This window comes from Rhinopithecus bieti, unplaced genomic scaffold (assembly GCF_001698545.2).
Source record: "Rhinopithecus bieti isolate Rb0 unplaced genomic scaffold, ASM169854v2 scaffold_76, whole genome shotgun sequence".
Lineage (NCBI taxonomy): Eukaryota > Metazoa > Chordata > Mammalia > Primates > Cercopithecidae > Rhinopithecus > Rhinopithecus bieti.
In genome coordinates this window covers 1,893,187-1,909,548 of record NW_016803343.1, presented here as the reverse complement: position 1 = coordinate 1,909,548, position 16,362 = coordinate 1,893,187, and the positions used below count along the sequence as shown (strand labels likewise).

General features: G+C 41.1%; 1 pseudogene; it reads right to left on the bottom strand.

Moving 5' to 3' along the window:
• Positions 1 to 14,120: 14,120 nt before the first annotated feature.
• Positions 14,121 to 15,961, bottom strand: LOC108532714 (FLYWCH-type zinc finger-containing protein 1 pseudogene; annotated as a pseudogene).
• Between the last annotated feature and the right edge of the window lie 401 nt (positions 15,962 to 16,362).

The window sequence follows — 16,362 nt, the reverse complement described above, 5'->3', positions numbered from 1 at the left end:
GCAGCACACCAACATGGCATAAGTATACATATGTAACAAACCTGCACGTTATGCACATGTACCCTAGAACTTAAAGTATAATAAAATAAATAAATAAATAAATAAATAAATAAATAGTAAATTGATTCTGAATAAGTGTCCCTTTAAGACTGAATGAGTTTTAATAAAAAGGAACTAGGGCCATATCTTTAGCTGTATAATAGCCTTCTTTATTCTTTAGAGCAGTATGCAGTTGTGTTACAAATAATCAAAATTTCCAAACAAACTTTCTATAATAACAGTTACTTTTATAATTGAAAATGAGAAATATTATTTTAATGATAAAATAGCCATATAATATAGAGTAATATTGTTATCTCAGAAGATCATCAGTAATATTAACTGAGATAATGTATGTGAAAAATTACTACACTATAGAGGAAAAAAGCAGACTAGTGTTTGCCAGGGGCTGCAGGTGGGGGAAGGAGTTGATTTAAGGGTCCAGGGAAATTTTTCTGGAGTGATGGAACTGTTCCATGATTTAGTTGTGATGCATTTATATACATTTGTTAAAACTTACAGAGTGAATATTACTGTTCATAAATAATACCTTAATAAAAAATATTTTAAATGCCTCACACACAGAAGGTAGTAAACAAGAGAAATTCAAAAATTAGTTTTCACTTTAGATGATGTATTACATTCTCAAAAATGGAATGAATGTGAGAACCAGTGCATACAGTTGAGTGTGTGTCTAAATGCATGCTATTTGAAAGCTGACATGCTGTCTCACAAGTGTTTGGACGCTTATAAGCCTGACTTCTGTCATTGTCCACTAATAAGATATAGAAATAGGGTTTTTAAAGGGTTGTAGCTAGGTAGGCCACCTGCTAGTTCTGTCCAAACTGTCCAAACTTACCAGCACTGTCTCTGGTCTCTAATTAGGGGGTGGAAAAAGAAAGTTTCAAGTGAAATGACACAGCATGAATGTAGTTAACAGAAATGTTAAAATTGAGAACTGAAAAAATAAAGTAAAATAAGCTAAAGAGTGATGCTAACACTCTGGGTCACAGTCACACTTGCCAGTGGCATCTGAATAAATGAAACGTGAGATTTCCCCCACAGTTCTTGCAGACTTTGAATGTCATGATTCCATAGGTATGTGACTGTGTTAGGATTAGAACATGAGGTGTGTGGCAGCCACTGAAGCAGACAATAGTGAAATGGGGTTACACCCTTTAGGAGCATTTTGCAAGCTAAAATATTTGGAATGATGGAGGGTTATTCACTGCTGATAATGGCAAAAAGTTAATATTTCTTGAGTTTCTGAAATGTCAAGAATTTGGCTGTTTTATATTTATTACTCAGAATATTCTATTGCTGTATTATTGCCTCCATTTTACAGATGGGAAAGTTGAGGCAAAGAGATTGAGTTACTAGCCCAAAGTCACAAAGCTAGTAAGTGTGGTAGAGCTGAAATTTGAATCCAGCTTCTTGCATTCTAAATTTCCTTCTTTTAACCACTATCCTACAATAATCATTTGCTCAGTGGAAATGCTTTTGATCATATCTTCTGGTAGTTGTATAAATTTTATTGAAAAAAATATTATTTCATTTTATAAATTGCACATTGTAAAAAGACCTTATGAAGGAGGACAGATGAATTGAAAATCAAGGTATTTTAGATTTTAAATAAGTACCCAAGAGCTTACATCTGTAGTCTAAGGCTTAAATACAGCTTAAAGAGAGAGAGAGCGACAGTAAGCGAGTGAGTTAGAGACAGAGAGAGAGACAGAAAATAGCAAAACATTATGGAGGAGACTGGCAGCAAGGACTGTGCTTCCAGAATTAATGCAGGGCACTCTGACCTTGCTGTGAAACTGACCAGACAGGGTAGAAACCAAGGGTTGGAAGGGCTCTGCCTTGTAAAAATGAGAGGGAACAAGCCAGGGCCTTGAAAGATAGCTGAGCAAATATTGAGGTCAAGAACCCTATATGAGTCTTATTCTAAGTTCAATCCAACTCCTGAAAATCGAATTATCTATTTCTTAAGATTTACAATGATCCTACACTTCTTGGGGCCAATTCATGGAGTGATAAGGGGTTGTAAGCATCCAGGACACACAGCCTTTGTTATTCTATGGTTCAACTCTGATGAAAGTAAAGTTCTGAAGAATCCGGGCTACTTTTCTTTGTTCAAGAAAAATTAGGGTTTTGAAATAGAACTTAGGGAGTTTTTTTTGAAATACAAATTAGGGTTTCTGAAATGAAACTCTACCTTTTCTGTTTAAAGGGATTATGTTAAACGAATATACCAGGAATCATTCAATAAAATTGTTTTTGCTTTTCTGGAAGGTAGATCTAGAGTCTACAATTATTTTATTCCCTTTTTGACAATACACAGGACTTATTATTTGTACCATACTCTTCAGCTCTTGAATATATGCAGCTTAAACATCTCACTTGTGCTATTCTTTAATTGCCCCATCTTTGTTGGTCTGGCTTTCTTAAGCATTTTATGAGAGGGAAGATTCATATACTTCCATAATAAAATGTATGAATAGTCATGTTAATTGAAATAGACTATAGATAATCAGTTCAAGTCCAATTTTTCTACTAATTATTTACAGAAAACTTTTGTTAAGATATTTTGGATGTAGAAATTACAGATACAGTGTACCAGTTTGTGGACCTGCAATACTATGCTAGAAAGGAGCTTTATTTGTTTATACTGTGTATGTTATATTTTTAAATAAACAAATTAATCATCTTAAACCTACAAAAATATACACATGCATATACTTGTACAAACTACAATTCGTATTAAAGTAATTTTCTTATCTAAAGCTTTCAAAAGAGCATATGCATTGACAATATTGAATCAGAAATTTGAGAATGGTGATGCTATTAGCAAGATAATAATCTATTACATCTATATATTACTTTATGCTTTGTCAAGTGCTATTACATGTACTATCATTTCAATCTTCATACCAATTCTGTGAAGCAAACAAAGCAATAATTATTACCTTTTTAAAAAATCATGTTAATTTTTATCTAGTTCCCAAAGTAAGATAAATTTCTTCAAATATATTGTGAAAAACAACAGGAGAGAAAGTTGAGAGATTTTCCCTATGGTTTTAATGAAGAAGAAATTTGAAGTCAGAGAGATTCCATGGCTGACTCTGGGTCAATCAGCTAGAAAGTGGCAGAGCTAGAATTGGAGACTAGTCTGACCCCAAGACTTGTGGATTATTCTCTCAACAAATCCAGTGAGCATCAACTTGGTGTCAGGCTCTCTGGTAAGCACATCTGCTATGCCACAATGTCTTCAGCCAAGAAACAGAAGAAAAGACACAGAATTTTACAACTTAAACCAACCATGGGAATCTAGGTCTGAAGAAAGTACTAGGACCATACTGTTAGGAGAATGACTTCTTTTCATTCTAAGGGGAAATTTAATTTGCTAAATAAAGTAGAATCTTTCTTCCCAAAACTTTGTTTCAACTATTTGATGGGTCTCTTGAACCCAACAATCGCTGTGGTACTGGTTGGGGGCCTGTTCACTAGTGTGGAGCAAAGCTACCTTATACCAGCCACTCCCATAAATGACCACACTTGCTTTGTAAGATATGAACCTTAACATGTGCAGCTCCGAGAGTCTACTGACGGTTGGACTGAAGTGGTGAACATAGGCCAGTTTGGTGAACTATTAAAACTATTTCCCAAAACTTAGTCTTTCCCCTGATACTGTGGTGAAATGGTTATCATTAAACTGTTCCTGACAGGTTTTAGAAAACGAACTTATCGTGAATTAGAATTGACCTAAAGACATTTAATCCAATTGTCAACTTTATAATGAAGGGCTTCAAATTTACATTTTTGATGTTATCTCCAACTGAGGTCATACATACAATCTGTATTTGTTTCCTGGCACTGCTGTCACAAAGTACCACAAACTGCGTGGCTTAAGCCATACAAATTTATCATTTCACAGTTTGGGAAGTTGGAAGTCTAAAATTGAAGTGTCAGCAATGTTGCTTCCCATTTTGAGATATTGAGGCTTAGGACTTCAACATATCTCTCTGGGTATATGAAGGCTAATGTTATGTATATCTTGAAGGGTGTTTTGGATGAGATTAACATCTAAATCAGTAAACTTTGTGTAAATCATATTGCCCTCCATTATGAGGGTTGGCCTCACCAAATTAGTTGAAGGTCTGAACAGAACAGTAAGACTAGCCTTCCCTAGCAAAAGGGAATTCATCAGCAAACTGTCTTCATACTTGACCTGCATCATCAGCTCTCCTGGGTCTCCAGCCTGCTGGCCCCACACTGCAAATTTGTACTTGCCAGCCTCCATAACTGCATGAGCCAATTCCTAATAATAAATTTCTCTCAGGCCTGGTGCGGTGGCACACACCTGTAATCCCAGTACTTTGGGAGGCCGAGGTGGGTGGATCACCTGAAGTCAGGAATTTGAGACCAGCCTAACATGGTGAAACTCAGTCTCTACTAAATACAAAAAATTAGCCAGGCATGTAATCCCAGCTACTTGGGAGACTACTTGGGAGACTGAGGCAGGAAAATCACTTAAACCAGGAGGCAGAGGTTGCAGTGAGCTGAGATTGCACCATTGCCTGGGCAGCAAGAGTGAAATTCCATCTCTAAATAAGTAAATAAATAAATTTCCCTTTGTCTCTCTCCCTACCCCCATTGGTTCCATTTCTCTGGAGAACCCTAATACAGCGGTGGGAGAGACCCAGGAGACACAAAATTCAACATCCCCTGCTGTGTATTATGAATTAAAATCTTTTTGTAAATCCTGTAATCATCTTGTGAATGCTACCATTATATTGCATCATACTTTCTGGTGTTTCAAATATCACATAGATGTATTTGAAATATACCATAAATTTTGCAGACCTGCTTTGGAATTTATTTATTTTAATATGTCAGAAGCCTCAAAAACTGGAAATAGCTTAGGTCTTTCTCAACTTCTCAGAGACTCTACTTAGCTGTTACTTCTCTACTTACCTCTGCCATTTGCCTCCAACTACCAGGAAATTCTTGCTAATTTTTGCCTAATGGCCTTCGCATACATTCTTCTTCTTTTTCTTTTTTTCAATAGAGATGGGGTCTTGGTATGTTGGCCAGGACTAAGTAGTCCCGAACTCCTGGCCTCAAGCAATCCTCCCACCTTGGCCTCCCAAAGTGCTGGGATTACAGGTGTGAGCCACCACACCCAGCCTGTACACAGTCTTCTTCTACTTTCTTTCCCTGGTTATTTTCATCACCTGCTCTAAGAGAGCTTCTCAAATAAACTCCAACCTTACTTAATCGCTATCTAATTAATTACATACTTAATTTGTGCTAATATGAGAAAAAAATCTTTTCTTTCATTTTCATACTATAATTCCAGCCTTCTTTATAACTATGTGTGCTTTTGTGATAAAGTTGTCTCCAATGTCTTATAGGTATGACTAAGCAATTTGGCTTCTAAATTATAATGGGAAGCCACTGAAGCATCAGGAGAAGGTGAGTTATACAAGTCCATTTTTCTTGGAAAGATTCCACTGGCTGATTTGTAGAGAATTAATTAGAGAAGGCAAAATGTATGCAGAAAGACAAGATAGGAAGCTCAAAAATTAATCCAGATGAAGAGATTGCAGTTTTATCAGGTACAGCTGCAATGAACACTGAGAAAGAAAAACATATTTGGTAATTGGTTAGATATGAAGAATAAGGAAGGAAGGAACTGTCAGTAATGACTAACAGATACAAAAAGGTGGTCAACCTCACCCATAATAAGATAAATGCAAATGAGATCTACAATGAGATACATTTCTCACCTTTATTTTTGAAAAAAAAATCCAAAATCTCGACAACATTCTCTGTTGATGAGACTCGGGGAAACAAACACTCTCATTTAATGCTGGTGGAAATACCAAATGGTATAATCTCTTTCAAAGACAACTGAGCAACAGAAACATTTATCCTTTGACTCAATAACCCCACTTCTAAAAATCTGTTCCAAATTTATACCAGCAAATATCCAAATTGACACAGGTACAATGCTATTCACCACAGAAAAATTTGTAATAGCAACCAGTGAATATACTAGAACTTGCTTGTATCCACTTGCAAAAATTGATTGTTACATTTCCAGTAATTTTGCAAGCTACCTGTAGTCCCAGCTACTCGGGAGGCTGAGGCAGGAGAATGGCGTAAACCCGGGAGGCGGAGCTTGCAGTGAGCTGAGATCCGGTCACTGCACTCCAGCCCGGGAGACAGAGCGAGACTCCGTCTCAAAAAAAAAAAAAAAAAAAAAAAAAAAAAAAAATTTGCAAGCTAGTTTTTAAACACAGTCACTGTTGAAATTATGTTATAATCTCAGCATTTGGGGAGGCCTAAATGGGAGGGTCACTTGGGCCCAGGAGTTCAAGACTAGCCCAGGTAATATAGTGAGACTTTGTCTCTACAAAAAAACAAACAAAATTGGCCAGGTATGGTGGCACACACCTGTGGTCCCAGCTACTTGGGGGGTTGAGGTGGGAGGATTGTTTGGGCTGGGAAGTCAAGGCTGCAGCAAGCCATGATTATATCACTACCATCTAGCCTAGGGAACAGAGCATGACCCTGTCTCAAAATTTAGAAAACAAAAAACAAAAACAAACAAAACTATGTTCTTCAGATTATTTACATGTACTGTATCCAAATGCTGGGAATACTATATAATGATATGCTACTGTACATCACTTCCCATTCAGTGACATTATATTAGTAGCTTAAAATCAGCCATGGTAGGAGTATTGACACTACAGACATTTGCAAACTCCAAATCAGGACTTTTTCCCCTATAGAGATCTAGTTAAATATTTACCAGCACACAACTGGAAATAATGCAAATATCTACCAAAAGGTTCTGGTCGACTAAACCACGATATACCCACTCAATTGAGAAATATGTAACTATAAAGGGAAACTACAAGCCAAGAACGATTACATTAACCTCTGAGACAGCATCTGCCCCATAAGCAGAGTCTCGCCCTCGCTGCTCTGCCATGAGTCCGCACCCACTGCCAGCTCACCAGAGATAATGATATCGCTGCACTTGTCACGGACAATGGCTCTGGCATGTGCAAGGCCAGCTTAGCAGAGCCAGTTATTTTTATATACTTTATATAAAAGTGATCTCTAGGAAAGTGAAAAAAGTAAGCTGAAGAAAAGTGAGTATAACATGTTACCATTTATTGGTAGAAAGGAGAGATACAAAGGAAGAACATGAAAGGAGGGAGGATACAAAGACATATGTTTTCAAGCAGGAGTACCATAAGTCCCACCCCTCCATGGTCCACTGCAGATGCCTCTAGGCAGACTGTCACTTAGTTTCCTTAGTTTTGTTACACTCTTTCTTGACAAAAACCAAACCTGCAGAAAACAAGATGACATTGGCATGCATTAGTTTGTTTTGTTTTTTGTTTGTTTTGTTTTGTCTTTGGTTTGACTCAGGATTTAAAAACTAGACTATGACAGTGTCAGCAATCGGCTGGAGCCAGCATCCCTCAAAGTTCTACAATGTGGCTGAAGACTTTGATTGTATATTGTTCTTTGTTTTAATAGTCATTCCAAATATTGTGAGATGCATTGTTACAGGAAGTCCCTTACCCTCCAAAAAGCCACCATTTCTCTCTAGGGAGAATGGTCCAATCCTCTTCCAAGTCCAGGAAGGTGACAGCATTGCTTTCATGTATATCATGTAATGCACAATTTCTTAAATCTTTGCCTAGTACTTTTTTATTTTGTTTATTTTGAATGATTGGCATTGTGACCCCTGTTTTCTGTCTCCCAACTTGAGATGTATGAAGGCTTTTGGTCTCCCTGGGAGTGGGTGGAGGGTGGAGGCAGCCTGGGCTTCCCTGTACACTAACTTGATACCAGTGCAATAAAAGTACATACCTTAAAAAAAAAAACACCCCTTTAAAAAAATGGGTAAAGGATATAAATGGAAATTTCTCAAAAGAATCTTACACAATGTCAACAATAAACATATGAAAAAAAATGTTCAACATCAATAATCACTAGAGAAACAAACAAAAAAAACACAATAAGATACCATCTCACACCAGTCAGAATGGCTATTATTAAGAAGTCAAAAACAACAGATGCTGGCAAAGTTGTGGAGAAAAGGGAACACATATACTGCTGATGGGAATGTGAACAAGTTCAATCACCGTGGAAAGCAGTTTGGAAATTTCTCAAAGAACATAAAACAGAATTACCATTTGTCCCAGCAATCCCATTACTGGATATACACCCAAGGGAATGTAAATCATTCTATCAAAAGGCATGCACATGTATGTTTATCAAAGCAATATTCACAATAGCAAAGACACAAAATCAACCTAGACGCCCATCAGCAGTGAACTGGTGAGGAAATGTGGTATATATATACCATGGAATACTACACAGCTATAAAAAAAGAATGAAGTCATGTCCTTTACAGCAACGTGGATAGAGCATGATGCCATTATCCTGACTGAAGCAATGCAGAAACAGAAAATCCAAATATCATATGTTCTCACTTATAAGTGGGAGCTAACCATTGAGTACATATGGACACAAAAAAGTAAACAATAGACACCAGGGCCTCCTTAAAGGCAGAGGGTGGGAGGACGGTGAGAACTGAAAAACTACCTATTGAGTACTATACTTCTTACCTGGATGATGAAATAATCTGTACACAAACCCTAATGACATGCAATTTATCCATATAACAAACCTGCATATGTACCCCCTTAGCCTAAAATAAAAATTGATAGGAAACAAATTTAAATAATAATAATTAAACTAAATTAAAATATTATGAAATCAGATTTTCTCTTAAAAAAATATATGTATTCCAGTTGGTCGCAGTGGCTCAGCCTGTAATCCCAGCAGTTTGGGAGGCTGAGGCAGGTGGATCATGAGGTCAGGAGATCAAGACCATCCTGGCTAGCACAGTGAAACCCCATCTCTACTAAAAATACAAAAAATTAGCAGGGTATGGTGGCAGGCACCTGTAGTCCCAGCTACTCAGGAGGCTGAGGCAGGACAATGGTGTGAACCCAGGAGGCAGAGCTTGCAGTGAGCCAAGATCATGCCACTGCACTCCAGCCTGGGTGACAGAGTGAGATTCCGTCTCAAAACAAACAAACAGGCCGGGCGCGGTGGCTCAAGCCTGTAATCCCAGCACTTTGGGAGGCCGAGGCGGGCGATCACAAGGTCAGGGATCGGACCATCTGGCTAACACGGTGAAACCCGTTCTCTACTAAAATTACAAAAAACTTAGCCGGGCGAAGGTTGGCAGGCGCCTGTAGTCCAGCTACTCGGGAAGTTCTGAGGCGGAGAATGGCGTGACCCGGAGGCGGATCTTGCAGTGAGCTGAATCTGGCAGAGCACTCCAGGCTTGGGTGACAGAAGCGGGATCCTGTCTCAAAAACAACATACAACAAACCAAACAAACAAACAAAAAAAACAAATAAAAGTATGTTCCTTAGCTAGTTCACTGAAACAAGTGTGAAACAATGACCAATGAAGTAACAATGCACTCCTAAAACCCAGACATGGTCTCTAAATTACCATTTTCCCATACTAATACCTTAGAGAAATGGATTGCTATCTCTACTACAGCCAGAAAATATCTATGATAATCTTGAATATATCTTATATATTTGAAAAAATAAGCTTTATTACAATTGAAATTTGTCAGAAGGCTCAGAGAGCCAAACTGGAAGAAGCCTCTACTCTTTAAAGATGGCCATAGTTGGGGCATCATTAAAATAACTAATGCGTAGACTGAAAACATTAAAACATTTTTAAAGTTCACGATCAGCCAGGCCACAGTGCTTGCTTGTAATTACCAGCACTTTTTGGGAGGGGCCTAAGGGAGGGGGAGATCATTGAACCAGGAGCTCCAGACCAGCCTTGGCCCAACATGGTGAACCCTGGTCTTACCTTAAAAATACAAAAAATTAACCGGGGTGTGGGTGGTGTGCGGCCTGTAGCCCAGGCTACTCGGCGGAGGTTGAGGTGTGGAAATTGTTGAACCCGGAGGTGGAGTTGCAGTTGAGCCCAGATCACACCACTGCCTTCAATCTGGGCAACAGCCCCCGCAGACTTTATCCAAAAAAAAAAAAAAAAAAGTTCATTGATCACTCATGGAGATGATACAGAATGAACTATCACACTGAAGCTGATGAATGAAGAAAGAATATTTTTGTCTTCCTATATGAAAGGTACTGCTGGTAACCAAAAGTTGTAAGGGTAGTTTATCTTTATAGAAGAATTTCAACCATAATAAAACACTGATTTAAAAATAGATATTAACATTTTGTAACATATGATATAATGGATCTATTCTAACAATGACCATAACAGTTGTTCACAACACAAAAAGGGAGGACAATCTGACTTTCTGTGCTTCCTTGATGAAAGTACCCACACTTTCCATAAACTATTCCATAAAAAGCAAACTGACAAACCAAGTTAGCCTTCAGTTCAAAATACCAATTTAAGGAAATTAGGGGGGTCAAAAAAAAACTCAGGGGCAAACGTTTCTCACAATATATTTGAGATGAGGTGAATAAGAGTGGGAGAATGTTTTTAAAAATGTAAGCATATATCAACATTTGCCATTTATGGACTTTGTGTGGATTTTGTTTAATTGATAGGTGATAAAGAAAAAACATTTTGTGAAAGTTATAATATTTTCATAATTTTTAAGAGTATTGTTTCAGAGCACATGCCCAATAATACCACATAAAATAGTATGGTAGTTTAGAATTCATTCCAATAATCTCTAGTTTGGGATGTGGTGGAGTGGGTGGAAATATAAATGAAAAAAGATTCGCCATGCTAATTGTTGAAGCTAGGGATTCTCTCTATTTTTATATATATTATAAATTCTTCATATTAAAATTTTTTTAAAAAAGTTTAAATACCTGTCCTATTTCTGTTTGAACTGAGGGGATAGAGATGTCATTTACTAACTTTGTAATATTTTGAGAAGGACCAACTTGCGGGTGGGGAAGACATCTAGAAAAAGGAAGATTAGTAATTTAACTTTCAGTTCTGAACATAATTTGATGTATCTGAGAGACATCCAAGTGAAGATACTAGTAGTCAGATATATACAGTCTGAGCCTCAGCAGAGAGACCTCGACTAGAGATATAAATTTAGGATTTGTCAACATGTGGATGGGAATTGATGCATTACATAGAGAACGAATATGCTACAGAATAAAAACAATTAAAAATACCAGCCGGGCGCAGTGGCTCACACCTGTAATCTCAGCACTTTGGGAGGCCTGGGTGGGTGGATCATCTGAGGTCAGAAGTTCGAGACCAGCCTGGCCAACATGGTGAAACCCCATCTCCACTAAAAATACAAAAATTAGATGGGCATAGTGGCAGGCGCCTGTAATCCCAGCTACTCCAGGGGCTGAGGCAGGAGAATTGCTTGAAACCAGGAGGCAGAGATTGTAGTTAGCCACTGCACTCCAGACTGGGGGACAGAGTGAGACTCCATCTCAAAAAACAAATAAACAACCCAAATGCAGTGTTCTAAGGTCTTTTTTTTTTTTTTTTTATGGAGTCTCATCCTGTCGCCCAGGGTGGAGTGCAGTGGTGCAATCTCAGCTCACTGCAACCTTCACCTCCCAGGTTCAAGTGATTCTCTCTGGTCTCAGCCTTCCGAATAGATGAGATTACAGGTGTGCACCACCACGCCCAGCTAATTTTGTATATTTTAGTAGAGACGGGTTTCACCATGTTGACCAGGCTGGTCTTGAACTTCTGATCTCAAGTGATCCACATGTCTCGGCCTTCCAAAGTGCTGGGATTACAGGCGTTAGCTACTGCACCCAGCCTAAATTCTTTAAATGTATTTACTTAATCCTCACAATAACCTCATGAAATAGGAACTATTATTATTCTCTTTTATATTTTAGGAGGCTGAGGCAAACAGAGTTTAAGCCTTGCCTGTAGTGAGTTCAAGCCCTGTAACCAGAATTTGGATCCATGAAGTCTAGCTGTGTAAAACAGAACAGCCCAGGACTGTTACCTAAAAAGCTCTAATATCTAGAGGTAGAGATAGCTAATGGTAGAAAAGGAGAAGAGAGAAAAGGGCTCTGAGGAAGCAGCAGCCAAAGAGGTAAGAGAGAAACAGTTTAAACAAGTGTCAGCATAAGTCAAAAGAAGAGCACTTTCAAGAAAGAGGGAGTAACCAATGGTGTTGAATGATGTGAGGTCAAGGAAAATGCATATTAAGTTAATTCTATTATTGGTAGAAGACTCGGCTCATGACTCCTAGTTGTTTTTTGTTGTTGTTGTTGTTGTTGTTGTTTTCCTTCAGGATACTTTACTAGAATAACTTAAGGTATGATTCTAACTTGATAAATAGAAAAGAAATGCTTTTGTAATAGCTTCTACTATAAACATATCTTGCCTTAAAAATACATGAAATACACAACCCAGATACTCAAAATATAATTTAGAGAGAATTTTCCTGTGGCTAACAATAGAATTCCTTACTGAAATGATTCATCCTAGCATTCTCTTATATGGGGATTTCTCTTAATACATTTAAAATACAATTTAATTTTCAAATCTGTAGGACATAAAATTTAACACACATTTGCTGCACACACTGTATTATTTTACTTGTTGAGTATTGCTAGATTAGAAGAATTTAATTTCAGGAAGAATGAAGCTTAAGACTATTAAAGGAAAATATTAGCTTTCCTACCAATTCAAGATTATCTTCTTTAATTTCCAAATCTATTCAGTTTCAAGTGAATAAAGTGTTTAGCAGTTATGTTTTTGGGTTCTCACGGGGAAATCTTTACATTCTCAAGAAATTTATTTGTGATGAGGATAATAGTAAAGAACTTCATTTTCATCTGCATATATGCAGTTCTTAAGAAATCTTCAAGCACCAAGTGCATCACACGTGGTGAAAAATGGATTAGAGATATTCCTCTCAAAGAATATATTTGTAATTATCAATGTAATATTAACTTATGTTTTAACTTTCATAAAAAATACATATATACCATATAAAGTATTTTTTTGGCTTGAATTTTTACAACCTTTATGACAATATTAGAAAATGGGAGACACTTACTTTCCTATCTATGTTTGTTTGATTTAAAATGTTGGCTTAAAGATTAAGATGCAATTATTAGCACCTGTCTTTAATCTGAAATAATAGAGGAAAATGGTGGGATGCTCGACATGAACTGCATGATGTGAGGAAACCTATGAAAAAGCAATGTACTACTTTTCTTCCCTAGTAACTACAGTAAAATGGAAATAATAGCTATGTTGGAGTTGCCAACTATAGGACTAGATCAGGGTCATCGCCTGGCACAGTGACTGTTATATACTAGGTTCAGAAGATCACTGTAGAACAGACAAATGAACATATAAATGAATAACAAATGACGCTTGTGTTTGCACCAGTAATGAGAAGAAGGAGGAAGTGTGTTAAATAATAATAGCCAATTTGTACTGCATGGCTATCATGTGTTCAGCACAGCAGATAATTATAAAAGCCAAAATTTACTAATGCTTACCATGTGCTCTGCTACCTACCAAACCATCACTAATTGAAGCCTCAATAGGTAGCATTATTATCATTATCCCTCATCATTTCATCTTACAAATGAGTACTCTGAAGCAAAAGAGGTCAAGCAACTTTCCCCAAATCACAAAGCTGGTAAATGATAGTTTTGGGCTTTGAACAGCTTATATTCAAAGCCTGCTCTTTTAACTACCAGGCCACAGTATACATTTCATATGGTTAAAAACTATATGTTGTATTTGCTGAAATCCTTACAGTTCCACCGCAAATCCTACCAACAGCCTTATTTGCCACTTTAGGAAGATATTTGTCTTCCAGAATCACTGACTTTCAGAGCTAGGTAGCAGCCTAGAGATCAGTATAAAGTAGTGGCCAAGTACATGGGCTTTGGCCTCAGGCAAGATGCACATCTGGCCTTACCCCTGTACCAAAAATTTTTTTTTGTTTTTGTCATTGTTGTTTTAAGCCCACTACGTTATGTTGTAATTGGTGATGCACCATTAGATAACTAATACAATTACCCATAAATCGGCTGGCTTTCAGGAGAACACGTCTTGAAGCACAGATGAACTTGAATCTCTCCTGGGTCCTCCTGCTGGGTCATGCTGGGGAGCCGCTCCTGCTGCCTCAAGGCCTATGTGCCCTCCAGGTTTGGCTGGTGGCAGTGGCTTTGTAGGACCATGACCCGCCGGTCCCAGGTGATGGTGCGGCTGTGGCAGCCCAGCCAAGCCTGATCCTGGTACATCCAGTACACCTTCTTCCTGGCTGCCTTCTCCTTCCTGTAGAGGAAGGACTTGGGCACCAGGAACCTGCCCCCCAGGGAAGTCCTCAGAATTCCAGGGACCAGAAGGGTTCTGGGCAGTCCCACTGTGCCAGGATGGAGAAGTGCTCCCGCTGCCGCAGGGCCTCCAGGCCACCCAGGTCCAGTGGGTGGCAGTGCCTGTGCATGACCATGACCCGCTGGCCCTGGGTGATGGCGCGGCTGCGGCAGCCCATGCGGGCCTGGTCCCGGCAGGTCCAATACATCTGCCTGTAGAAGAAGGACTGGTACACCAGGAAGCTGCCCCCCAGCGGGGACCGCAGGAACTCAGGGCTTCCGGGGTCTGCATCCATGTCCTGGTCCTCATCCAGGGATCCTTCCAGGGTTTGGGGATGGGTTGGCAGCTCCTGGTCTTCGACCTTCGCTCACTTTCCAGGCTGGGGCCTGGTGAGAGTCAGGGGGCCGGGGCCTCTGTGGTAGAGAAGACTGTTCACGCCTAGGAGGAGAGTGTCCACTTGCTTCCCAGGGCCGTCCTGCACAGCCTGCAGTCTCCATGGCCTTCTCCTGCTGCTGCCGGGCCTCCAGGCCCTCCACGTCAGGCGGGTAGCAGTAGCCACGCATCACGGTCACCCGCTGTCCTTGAGTGATGGCCTGGCTCAGGCAGCTGTGCAGCACATGGTCCCGGCAGGTCCAATACACCTTCACCCCCACGGCCTTCTCCTGCTTGTAGGGCAACGACTTGTGCACCAGGAAGCTGCCCCCATAGCACCTCCTCAGGAACTCGAGGGGCCGGGCCTGTCCCAGCCCCAGGATCGAGCACTTCTTGGGCGTCAGGCTCAGCAGCGACAGGGCTTGGGGTCCGTGGCCCTCCTCTGGGCCGGCTTGCCCAACACCAGCCCAGGGGTGGGCTCTGGCTCTGGCTCCTTGGGGCAGTGCCACAGGCCCACCCCCTCCAGCAGCTCCTGCACTCAGCCTCCAGGGCCCTCAGAACCCCAGGAATCTCCCAAGCCCTCTGGCAGGGCCAGGCTGGGCAGCTTCTCCCACTGGCGCCAGGCCTTCAGGCCTTGCTCATGGGGTGCGTGGCAGTGGCCCCACAACACTGTGGCCCGCAGACCTCAGGTGATGGCCCGGCCCCGGCAGCCCAGCTCAGGGTGCTGGTGGCACTTCCAGTACACCTTGTCCCCCACAGCCTTCTCCTGCTTGTACAGGAAGGACTCCAGCACCTGGAGGCGACCCCCAAATGGTGTCCTCAGGAACTCCAGGGAACGCGGGTGCTGTGTCCAGCTTGCTGCTCTTCTGTTTAGGCATCTGGGGGGCTGGCTGGACCACCCCTCCCTGCTCCTCAGCTGGCAGGATCTGCAAGGTGCTGGCGAAGGTGGCGGGGCCAGTCATCTCCAGCGACAGGACGCAGTGCACTTCCTGGGGCTTGAAGCCCACCCCATCCTCATCTTGGTTGGATGCTGTGAGCAGGACCAGTTTGGAGACCTTCCCGGGCTTCCTGAGGCTGCCAGGACGATGTCAGTGCCTGGCTCAGGGGATGGCTCCTGGTCGGCCTTCCCACTCTCACCCTCCTGTACGCTGGGCTTGGTCAGGGGCATCCCGGGACCCAGGGCCTGTCCCTCAGGCCACGCTCAGCCCCTGGCAAGGAACCTGGAGTCCAGCGGTTCCGTTCATGTGCCCGAGCTGTTGCTGTTGCTGCCTCGGCTGGTCGCGGTGGGGCTGCGGCGATGTCTGGAGAAGCCCTAGATCACCGCGGGTTCCCTGGGTTCTAGCCTTCACAAGTGAGTGAGAGCCGCCACCATCATCCCCCACACCTGGTCACGGCGCTGGCTTTCTGGGCAGGAGACCCGGGGGACAGTCCTGTAACTTATCTGGGCTGGTTTCACCACGGCAGCAGGGCCCTCACTCTCCGGCGACAGCGCTTCGGCGGGTCAGTCAGCCTCTGCTGCTGCAGCAGCTGGCGTGGACCTCGAGCCTCAGGCCGCCGCTGCCACCCCGA